At 46.7% G+C, this 12,132-nt stretch overlaps 1 long non-coding RNA gene across 1 annotated transcript; it reads right to left on the bottom strand.

Moving 5' to 3' along the window:
- Positions 1 to 286: 286 nt before the first annotated feature.
- On the bottom strand, positions 287 to 4,718 carry LOC116785187. The gene is made up of 3 exons (XR_004356412.1): positions 4,660 to 4,718; positions 3,761 to 3,818; positions 287 to 321 (listed from the first exon to the last, which is right to left on the bottom strand). It is a non-coding gene; the product is annotated as an uncharacterized LOC116785187 (long non-coding RNA).
- Positions 4,719 to 12,132: the final 7,414 nt, after the last annotated feature.

Below are 12,132 nucleotides of genomic sequence, written 5' to 3'. Positions count from 1 at the left end.
GAGAGAGAGAGAAATCTTTATTTGTAAGAGGTGATTCAGAGGGAATAAGGAGGAAACAAAAATGGACTGCTCAGGCTGGTCAACATCTGCACATGTGTGTCTGTTGTTGGGAAGGGTCTAGCAACACTGACATCCACATGGAGGATCCTAATGTGCTTCAGTTCCAGCGAAGGGAGCCCCAGTTCTGCTCCTGGCTGACTCCAGTCTCCGTCCTTCTCATCATTCTCAGGATGTCTCTGCTGTTGCAGATGTTACATATGGTCTGGCTGGGTTCAACCTGACTCTGGTCCTCTACTGCCTGAGCCTTGCTCCGTGTACAGTCTGTAGAAAGAACCAAGTACCACAGTGAGGGTAGGCACCTCTCCTATGCTGGCTGCATGTGGCTCTGAAGAGCTGCTGTAATACATTAAATAACAAGTCCACCCAGCTGCCACCTACATGTGGCAGCTCTACCTACTATAAGATGTGGCACCTTAAAGTTGCCTCAATAATTTAAGTCTGTCTCACCAGGTTATCTGTATCCCTGTCTCTGTATGTGTGTTACGTGATTTGGGTCTCTCCTACTTGTTACTATGTGGATCAGCTCCACTTGGAGAGACAGTGAAAGCGCAGTCAGTGTGCCCAAAGATGGCAGCTGGATACTAACTAAACTTGGGATGCACTGTTCCCCTACACATTCTCTGATTCCCCAGCTATTAGAGGAGTGCCACCTTTCCTGTGTTTTTTTTGTTGTTTTGTTTTGTTTTTGTTTTTGTTTTTTTTAATAAGAAATTTCAAAAGCATGATAAAGACACTAAAACTTTGAAGAATGTTCCTAAAAGGGCAACTTCTTCCCAGCTCAAAGTTTATTCCCAGAACAATAGATTAGTAGCATTTAGGGCTGGAAAGGATCACTAGTTTAATCAGTAGACTAAAAAAGATCACAGTCATTAGTGCCAGGCTTTGATTTTTACACTGCCACTACGTGGCTGCCTCCCCTTCTGTGGCATTTTATAGCACTCAAGATACCTCTGTCTTACCCCAGCCCAATTCATGCTCTAATCTTATCCAATTCATCTATTGCTTTGCTATCTCTTATCCCTCAGATGTTCCAGGATCCATGTCCTGTGATGTTTCCATCATTCACAGGCCATACCAGATGGGAAGCAGTCCCACAAGATGCTGGCAGTGTTTGTGTGACAACTCCAAGGCAACGCAAGGGCAGTCTATGCGCTATCTGCTTTTTCCTTTAGGATCAGCACCTCCTAATTTTGGCTTGAGACTGACCAGGGATAGATGGTTTGTCTCCCCAGACACTACAGCAGCATTCAACTCGGAGTCCTGAGCTAAGCCTCTCCACCTTGAAGGTGATGATATGGGCAAAGTGCTGGCCAGGCTCGGAGTGCTTGAGCAGGCTGCCAGAGCCTTTCTAGATGGGGCTGCTGGGAATGCGGTAATTTCTGGTGAAGAAAAGGTGTTTCTCTGCTTTCCCCCTTCCACTGTCTTACAGCAGCTGAGCTACTTCTCTCTCCCCAAAGATCAGTTTTGATCTTTGGTTTGCCTGATGGTGACAACTCTGAAGTACTCTTAGGAAGGACAAAGTCACAGACTTCAGGTGAAACGTGCTGCTGTCAGCTGCTGCTGCAGAAAGGGCGGTGGCCAGAAGTGCCTCTGCATCTCGTTTGCAAGGAAAAATAAGCGGGTATAAAAAGAAACTTGTTTTCTCAGAAAGTCAGCTCTGAAGGTCCCCTGAACTTGTGTAATCTTTTTGCAGCCTGAATGTGACTAGATATGTGAGTGGATGGATTGGGATGCTGCAGCAGGATAGGCTACAGACAGAAATGAAGGCGCTGACAAATTGCAATGTTTCTTTGGTGCAGTTTATTCCAGAGACCTTGCTGCAGCTTCTAGGGAAGGAGTTACCCTTGAGGGAATGCAGGAAGTTTTTTAAAGTCTCAGGAGATAAAACCTCTCATAAAAATGCTATTGGCTTTCAGTCAGAACCCCTCTAAAGAGCATCTCAGTATGCTTTGGGTTATCTGTGGATTGTATGCACAAACATACTCCTTCCTTGTGTTGCATGCACTAAAAAGGAAAATTTAGGTGTCAGCTGTTTTTATGACTTCTGGAATTTTTGAGAGATAGAAAAACACAGGCAACTTTGTTGAAGAGAGCCACAAATCCATTCTCTGGCTTCCTGATACAAGTCCCTGGATGAGTTTTCTCTGGTTCTGCTATGGGTGGATGGCAGTTTCTGTCCCAGCCTTAAATTATTTGGCATTGAGGATCTTTACTCTGTTTCCAGATGGGAGAATGAAAAATTCCCAAATGAGGTCTCTAGCTCCATATTTCCATCTCTGGAGAATCAGTCTTCATGAGGTCCCCTTGGACATTGCTGATCTAGTAGAAAGCCTCCACAAGACTTTGTTTTCTGCTGATCAACAAAGCTTCTTCCAGTCAGATTTTCTCTTGGTGTTTCAGGGGGGAGTTGGGAATCTTAATAGGATTTGAGCATCATCAGTAAGCCTAGAGCAGTTATGTCATCTGATAAATAACTTCTTGTTAGTCTTCTGTCTTAGCTATAGAATGATTTTTGCATTGACTTGTGTTTGCTCTTGTAGTGATGCAAGTTATACCCTGTTTCTCATGCATGAATAATCAGACATTGATTAGAGGGGAGTCCCTGCAAACATTGAAGCTTTTGTGACAATCCTCAGGACTCCATGAGGCCAAAACCTCACTTGTAGCTTGATGAGGACACTGAAGCCCTTCTTCCAGAAAGCACCAGGAGATCCTGGATGATTATCAGCTATCAATGATATAACTTCAGCAAAAGTTTTCTCTCTTTGAAACTGATCTGAGATGCACCAATCAGTACTGATCCAGAGGGGAACCTCGTGGCAGACTAGAAATACCTGTTATTGGTTCCCCAATGCTACCTGTGGCTTCTGGGTTCTCCTGGTACATTCCAGAGCCAACTGAGGATTCAGCTGAGGATGTGAGCATTGCCTCAGTGTGTACACATGGTCCAGAGAATAGTGCGAGCTTCCTTCTTCAGTGAGAACAGCAGGTATTTGCAACCCTGGAGAAAAAAAAAAAAACAACTCCAGCTACTTCCACAGTGGGATTTTTAAGACAACAGAACCAAAGAATAGGGTCTGCTCTGTGGAAAATCTTTGGAATTGTGTCTTGCCACAGTAATGAGGGTAGGTACAATCTGTGAAGAAATACCTGGACAAAATGTCTCTGCTTTTGGTGCGTGCTGGGTATATGGCAACTGGTGGGGAAAGAGTATCATGACTGTGGACATTCCTGCCTCTTTGGGTGGGATTTCCGCTGTTTGCCACATGCTGTATCCTGCAGCATTTGAGCAAGATGTATGAGGGTGAAGGTCTCTGATGCCTGGAGGTAGAAGTCTTCTGATGAATACTAGGACCAAACAGGATTCAGCCAAACTGAGTCCCATTGCACTAGAAGAGAATCCAGATTAGGTGGTGGGATTCTGCTGGCTGACAGGGATGCTGTTCCCATGTCTTTCACACCACAGAAATGCTTTCCCGGTTTCACAGACAAGAGCCCCAAGACATATCTCAAAGTGCTCTAAGTGCCTAACCTTTTCCATTTTAAGTGGTACAAATCAGATTCCCACTTTCCTAGCAACATGGAAGCTGGAGAGTCCTGGTTTTATTATTGCTTCACTGTGCCAAGAACTCTGCATCAAATCTATTATTTTTACTGTCCCGCTTTCTGAATAAGGGATGTGGGTAACAATACACCGTACCTGGAAAACATCTGCAATGTTAGTTTAGGCTTGTGGCTCCCTGGAAAGATCCAGTGAACTGCAAGCAAAAGCAATACATCAGAGCACTGCCAGAAAAAGCAATAAATTAGCTCTGTACAAGCGATAGTTTCCCAGCAATAGCCAACTCAAGCGGCTTTAATAGGTTTCTACTGACTTTCTGCTGAAAGAATGACACTCGGCTCGAAAAACAGAGATGTATCTGTGGGCAGGGGAGGTTCTCTTGCACCAGAAGCTGCTGTGAGCTCTGTGAGGGACACTTCAACACCTCCAAACTGGAAAATCTGCGATCAAAATGACCCTGAAACAACCACTTCAGTGACATTGAAAAGAAACCTTACAACTTCATAAATCAAACTGTGGTGAGGAAAGGAAGCAGAGGTTCTGTGGTCTGAAACTGGAGGGTATACCCAATGAGAAGAGCACCTTGGGCTCAGAGTCAGTTTTATCAAACATTTAGGAGTAAACAATGTTGTTCTGGCTGTGTCTGATAGTAAGAGGATGGATGGCCTAGTACAGTCTGGGACAGGCGGATCTACAGCTGAGCAAATGGAACTGAACATGTAATATATATCAGGCAACCCAGCCTCTTTTCCTCCTGAGGGTAATGCCAGCCATCTGCTATTTCACTGAATCCAAAATAATGGGAGAGACTTGCAGAGTGGGGAAATAATAAAATGTTTTGTAAGTGAGAGCAAAAGGATCAACTGACAGGGTCTGATCTGCCATGGCTTGTGGCAAGGCTCTGGCATTACTACCCAGACTTCTCCTGCCATACCCATGGGAACATTGTGTGTGGCGCTGGAGGACCGTCCCTTAGACACATGTAGTATCTGCTTTCCTTCTGTCAGCTGCTTAGAAAATTGCCTGCCATAAGTCACTTGTCCATCTGTCTCCTGGGGACTGGTGCCTTCTCCTTCCTTCCAGAATCAGGGATGGAGCAGAGGGTGGGGGTGCTGCTGGTACCTCACAGAGCCATGGGGACATGTCAGCAAGAGGTGGAGGAACATCCCACAGGGGTCACAACAGAGCTGGCACCAGTGGGCAGAGCTATCAGAGTAAGACCATCCAGAGAGAGCAGAAAGGTGTCACCTGATGTTCCCTGGTCCCATCCACAGCCCTGGCTGATTCAGCCTGGGAGCCACCAGTGTTGGGTAAGGCACAAAGGGCAGGAGCCACCCAAACCTCCTTGATCCATCCCCTCTTTTCCCTTAGCAAATCATGCCCTGTCCAAGAGGAGCCAAGGTGGAGTGGGATAGAGATGTGATGCGAGGTAGAAGTGACCCCACTCTCAGCCATCAGTGAAGTGTGCTGCCCTTGGCAGCAGGGCTGTAAATCTCCCCCTTGTAAACACTCAGCGGTTCCTACGTTCAGGCAGATGTAAAAGGAAATCCAATGCGCATTTACAAACTCCCAGCCCATTACCAAACGGGTTCATAAAGCAGCGAACAAAGGCTAATCAATATGCTGAGTGCAGGGAAGAGGGAGCCTGAAAGCATTCGCTAATCGGGGGATGCAGCTGGCTTTATAAATAAGGTGGGTCTCTGATGGGGAGTGGGCCCAGGGAGCAATTCGGCACCTTTCATCTCCAGTCACCCCTAAATGTCTCTCTCCAGTAATGAACTCGCAGCTCTCCTTCCTCCACAGCACAGAGAAGAGTGAGAACGAAGAGGCAGGCGGAGCAGCCACTAATGGTGACTTGCCACAGGGATCAATAGATAGGAAGCAAATTAACTAGGATCCCGTGGGAAGGGATTTGTTGATATGTGGGGTGGCAGGGAGTGACATCAGATTGGACGGCTGTGCCGTTTCAGAAATACCAACCTGTAATGAACCCCTGAGGGAGCAGGAGGGAGGAGACCCTACTGCCTGTCTGGGATGCTGTCTTTTCTCACCTCATCCTTCCATTAGCATATACACTGCTTTGATTTTTCTTCCTAACAAGTTCTCTCACTGTCTCTCTTGCTCTCTGTAGTGCTGTTCTCTCCAGCAAAACTTCTCCCATAGATCCCTCTAGAGAAGGGGTAGGGTCCTCAGAGTCCAGGGCTCCTTGTGGAGGGTGGGCTAGGGGGCTTTGCATTAGGACATACTTGAACCTTTTTCTAAGAGTCTTGTAGCCTTCCTGCCCTGGAAATGTGGGATGTGGTTGAAAGAAAAGCCCTGGTCTACTTAGTTTGCCTCATAACCATCATGGTACTGTGCTGTGAGGTGAGGAGGTGGTGAGGGAGGGCTCAGCCAGCTGTTGCTCACTCACCCCTACCTTCTCTGGACCTGGGGATGGAGGGACTGATTCTCCAGGCAATGAAGCTGGGAAAGCATGCTCCTTACCCTGCTTAGCCTGGCAACTTGGTCAGTCTTTGATTTCTGTGTCAGCATTCCCAGAGATGGAGATGTCCTCAGGCCCCACTGCCAGCAGCCAGTACAGAAGGCTGGAGAAAGAGACTGCTCCCAGCCAGAGCAACCTCATGGATGTGGGGCGGTCATGAGGCTGGGTTATGGAGCAACTGTCTTCGGCAGAAACTGGTGCAGCCTGTCCAGACTGTTAGAATCATAGAATCATTTAGGTTGGAAAAGACTTTTAAGATCATAAAGTCCAACCATTAACCCAGCACTGCCAAGTACAGCACTAAACCCATGACCATAAATATTCCAGCTACAAAATTAGACAGCCCTAATTGTAAAGGGCTTCTCCTGCCTTCATTCTTTATCTGCACATGGGGAACCTGGCACTGCAGGTGTTAGTCCTGGTGTTCTGCACCTCAGCAAGAGCCAGCAGACCAGGCAGGAGGAAGGTAAGAATTGACTGCCTGCTAGACCAAGCCTGGCTGGGAAAGGGCAGGAGCTACAAGTTGTGGTACCTGCTGGAGGTGGTTCAAATAGGAAATTTGTGCACAAGTAGTGCTTTTAAGAACCAGAAGAGATTTCATTATCTTCGTGCTCACATTAGGCAGCCCTGGCAGGAGGGTGGGTGGATAGGAAGGACAGTAGCAGGGGAAAACAGTGGGCTAAGAAAAGCAAGTCCTGAGAACACACAGAGAGCAGGACGACCCTGCTGGAGTGTGAGTCATGTCTGCAGAGCAGATCCATATTTAGTACCTCTCCTTCATTGCAGATTTCAGGGCACAGCATAACAAGGCATTAGTTGGCTGCTGAGACAGCCAGGGATGGATTTCCTAGGGCAGACAGCCAAGAGGATGGAGTCTCAGACTCCTGGAAGCCACCACCAGCATCTTTGCAAGGCAGATCTTGTTTCTGGACAATACTGAATGTTCCTCATGGAGCTGACCCTCATGCTCCTGAAGCTGGCTCAAAGCAGAATTCATGAGAGGAGCCTGAGTCCAGTGAGTTTTGTGAGGGACACCAAAGTTCCCTTGGAAGGCTGGGGAGCAAGTGAACTGGTGTGGGCTGGAGATGCATCTCTGGGCATGCAGAGGTGCATGTCCCATGCCTCTTGCTCTCAACACAGGTGGAGGAGGAAGCAGGACAGAGACCACCAGCTTCTGCAGCAGGCAGCCCAGGCAGCCTTCTGGCAGCTGGTGATCTGAAGGAGTGGGGGTGATCTTCTGGTTGTGCTGCTTGTGCTGCTCTAGCAGGGAAAGTTCTTACTGTGCTGGCAGCCCCTCCTCAACTGCCTGACAGCTTATGCCCTGAGGGGCTCATTTGGTGCAGATCCAGCAGCGAGTTCAAATCTCATTTAATTTTGCATGCACGCATAAAAGAGAAAATCCTGTTGTTTCTACAACTAGCTGCTTGACTGCCCGCCCAAACAAAGAGGCAAGATAAAGTGACCCTGGGCATCTCTGCTAAGCCATGGCCAAGGCTCGATTGAGCAAATGAACTTGCAGACAGAGAACAGAGAAGTTCATGGATTTGCTTTACCTTGGTTGTCCTCTCTCCAAACACTACTGGCACCCAAAGAAGCGGGGTCCCCTAGGCCCCTTTCTTGCTGGGAAGGCAGGAACAGGACCAGCTTTCCAGTAGGGGGAGGAGTGAAGAGAGTTCTCATTGGGGAAACCAGAGCACTGAGTGATCGGCATCTCACTTACAGGAAAAAGAACAGCATCTCTTTGGGAGGCACCCTTTGTCCTGCTGCTGGCACTACAGCCAGCTTGCCTGCCCCACTTTTCTGCTTTCCTCTCTGCTCATGGTCAAAGACCCCAGCATCTCTGGGCAGGATTAGGAAGGTATGCTTGGGACTAGGCTGTTAACAACTTGAAAATAAATTTTCCATCCCTCCTTCTGTCTCCCCCTCACTGCCTTCTCATACTTCCATCTCTCCTTCCTGATCTCCACCTGCCCTCTTCATCCTCCCTCCTGTCTCTCCCTCCTGTTTGATCTCATCCTCCCTCTGCAGTGGAACTCTGCCTTTCAAGCAGCCTATTAAAGGGACTTGCTGAAGGAGCCATTAGTTGGAAGCAAAGTGGAGGCCTGTGGTGTTGAAAACAAAAAGCACAGTGGTGGAGAGCAGGGAGGGAAGAGCCAGTCGATAAAATACAGCTCTTCTCCACTGCCAAGTTCAGTGTGATCCCCCTCACCACACATCAGTCAGCCATGCGGTGACAACCATTTGTGAAGAGTTCAAGCATTCCCATCTGCATTTCCTAATGAAGACAGTGACTCACAGAGCCCCATCTGAATCGCACCTCCTCCCTTCAGCCCCAGTATGTGAAGCATGAGCATCTGCTGGGGTTTCTGCTCATCTGGAGGAGAGCAGCTCTCACCAGGAAGCAAGAGGAAAGTATGTAAGCATGAGAAGGGACCTAAGAGAAATCTAAAGGTTACAGTAGAGGTTGTCAAGCTCCTGGCTCTTTCAGGCCGTTAGGAAACAGGTGAGAATGAGTGTATTGTCTCAACAAAAACACACTGCCTTGTTGACATAGCAGGGCTGTGTGTGAGGCTATCTCACTCTTGCTCACTGTTAGTGGTGAGGAAAAAAGGTCTGTATATAAGAACAGAAAATAAGATTGGATTGGACACCCTATCTCTCTGTGCCAAAGCCCTTTGAGGTTAGAATGATGTCTGGATTTGAAGACAACATCTGTTGGGACTGCTTGGCAGGATCTTCTGGATATTATTGTTCTTCCCCCTGTATCAGTGAAGCCTGGCTTCTTCCCCAGCACCATCCAAGCAACTGCCCTGCACAGAGCTCTGCCCTAGCAAAGAGCCACTGTGTGCCTGCAGATTTGTTTGCTCTTTCTGTGGTATCTGTGACTATAGAGTGCCTTTGCTTGGGCAGAGAGAAAGTGCCTGTAGGATGGCTGGAGTTCTATATTCAGGGCCTATGTACTGCAGTTAGTAAAATACTGGGATGCTATAGATATAAGGTCATATAAGCAAATGCTCAAGATTCTAAAAAGGCAGCATTGTATCACTCTTCACCCGTCTTCACCTGCTTCACCGGTCTTCACCTGCTTTGAGATCACTGAATGCAATATTTGATATAAATGCAAAATAATTATTATTTTGAAAAAAATTTATTAATTTCCAATTTCCTCCCATTATACCCACATGCACCAAGGACTACATTCCCACTGCCAAGCATTTGTGCGTAATCTCTGGAGAGTGGCTTGTCTGATGTGTTTATTCAGTGTAAATAAGTTAAATGCTGGGGAATGAATGATTCTACTAATTGAATTTATTCTTGTAAATTTAATATGCCATTCTAGCCAAATGTGCCATCAAAAATGTGCATTATTTTGTTCGTCTGCATGGTCATCACTGAAATTCAGAGAACACATCTGAAATTTTAGTGCATGGCTGGAGGAAATGGTCTTTCCAGCAACTCATGGGAATACAGTGTGGAATTTCAATATTTGTGTATCTAGAATGACTGGATCCAGTGACTGCAATTGTAATGCTGAAATATGCCCACTGTGAGAGAAAGTACAGTTTCTTTGCTTTACTAACTTCTCAGATATTGATTCCTTTGAGGCTTAGAGTCCCTCCTGTGCTTATTCTCTGCCCAAAGAGGATTTTAATGTACAGAGGAAGGGGACAAGGAAAATCCGTAGGTCTTTCTATAACTGTGCTTTGTGTACATTGTAAGAATTATATCTGGGTGTAACTTGGCACTGGTCAGGTATCTTTTGCTCTAATTCACCTGTTTTATAGCTCTTATGGAGAACTGACAGCAATGAATGAGCTGTTTGTGAGGACACAATTGATTTGGAAGACCCGAGTGCAGGAGTTTCTTTTTATATCTGCGTGCCAGGAGGGTCTGTTACATTTCTTTAAGCTCTTCATCCATATCTCACGCCACAGAGGGCCATGTATCTGCTGCAAACCCAATGTGATACTTTTGAGCCTGTTGCATGGCAGTTCAGTGAGATGGTTTGGAGGTGGAGAAAGCTCCTGCTAAACCAGCCATAGGAAGGAAAATAAAACAAAGCAGAGAACATAATTTTGACATTGCCCGTGTGCCGAGTAGGGTATACAGCTCAGTTTCTCCAACTAAAATACCTTTTGTATAGTAGAGGAACAGAGCAGCAAGGATGACCAAAGTGGGGAATGACTTGGGTGTGAAAAATTATTAACTGGGCTAGGACTCTCCTGTCTTGAAAAGACAGGTGAGTAGCTATGAAATTGTGAATACTATGGAGAAGGAGAACAAAGAGCAGTTGTTCTGTCCCAGTATCAAGACTAGAGAGGTCAGAAGGAACTGGCAGGTGGCAGTTTCAGAAGACAGCAGAGGAAGTGCCACCATAGCAGGGGCACTGATGAGCTGTGAAACACTTGGGCAGTGGGGATCTGGAGCATCCCAAATGTGAGTGGGCAACTCTGTGAAGGAAAAGTCCACCATGAAGTATTAAAGGCAGGAATACCACATGTGATTTAGGATGTCTGGAAGCCAAAGTTGGCTGGGAGAGTAATCTGGGGAAATCCCATGGCACGCTTGCCCTGTGTTTATCTGCTGCTGTTTGGAGACAGGGTGTTGAGTGAGGTTGGTCTCTGGTTTTACCTGATATGACCATTATTGCACTTTCATGTCCGTTGCTCAAAAAAGACCCTATGGTAGTCAGCTCAGCTCTAAGAGCACTAAACTTCAGAAAGTTATGTAACTATTCACTGCTTTATCTTCATGCCATTAGGTATCATTAGGTCCCTACTATGGATTAAACAGAACACTGACTAGCCAAGAGGGAGAAATAATTGCGGTCCATATGCCTGAAATCATCCATCCCACTAAGGACTGCAATTCAGCTCATGAGCAGTAATCACGTCAATTAACCTTTGTTCCATTTAACATTAGGAGGGCCACAGAATTACAGCTTTTGTAATTAACCTCCTAAATAGGGATGTATTCAAAACAAAGAGAAATCCCTATGTCTCCCAGGCCTGTGCAAAGGCAGGGAGAGGGAGAGATGAGGGTTACTGAACAAAAGGAAAGAGGGACTAATGCCCACTGAGCTTTGTTGTTGCCTTGCAAAGGAAAGAGCTGCTCTGAGCCCTTGGGGCTTGTGAGCCTCTCAGATGAGTGGCAGTTCTGCACTAAGGGCCTTGAATCCAATGCCAGGGAAAGGAGGGATGCAGGATCGGGAATGGGGGAAACAGAAAACTCCTAGGGCCTAAGTAAGGGTGAATAAAGGAAGCTCCCACCCCAGAGGGGCAGCCTGTGTGGTATCTTAGCCCCTCTGGGATCAAGTGCCGAGCTGAAGACCCATGGGGTGCTTAAGACCTGTTCTCTGCTGCTCTGTCAGAGGGTCAGACAGCAGAGCTGGCCTCAGGGAAGGAAAAAACACAGAGCTGCCGTTTAAAGGGAAAAATGGAGAAGATTCACTGAACAGTAATGGGAAAGTAATTGAGCTAAACTGAAATTTAATTGGAAAATAATCATGGTGAGCAGCAGTTTAACACATCTTATTGTAATCTGAACAGAAGGTGCTTTATGAGTCTGTGTTCCACCCCATCTTGGGGCTTGTGGTATGTCTATAGTGTAGACAGAAGACTTTTTCTGTGGCTCAGGACTGAAGCCAGAAACAGACTCTTCTCCCTCATCCTCACTACCACTCCTGTCTCCGTATACAGTGCCAGAGTAGAGCAAAAGGAGGAACCTGGTTCCTCGAGCAGTGTGGGAGAAGGATAGCGATACCACCCACAGTTGAAGGTGACAGCTGCTGGCCACTGGGGACGATGCTGGAAGACCCACTTGCTTACTCCATGTTAGTCAAGAGTATTTTCTGTCCATTCTTTCTGTGTGCTGTTCTGCTCCAAAGCTGTTTATGCAAAGCTTTCAATAAATACCCCCTGAAATGTGGAGGAGATGAACAAGGTAATGTGAAGAATAATGAAATGTCCCTCAGCCTCTAGGGAAGCAATATTGACCAGCCATGGAGAGAGCTCATAATGAGGCCCAC

The sequence above is a fragment of the Chiroxiphia lanceolata genome, chromosome 3, assembly GCF_009829145.1.
Source record: "Chiroxiphia lanceolata isolate bChiLan1 chromosome 3, bChiLan1.pri, whole genome shotgun sequence".
NCBI lineage: Eukaryota > Metazoa > Chordata > Aves > Passeriformes > Pipridae > Chiroxiphia > Chiroxiphia lanceolata.
Note: the sequence above shows the minus strand (reverse complement) of the source record. Positions and strands in the feature narration are given on the sequence as shown.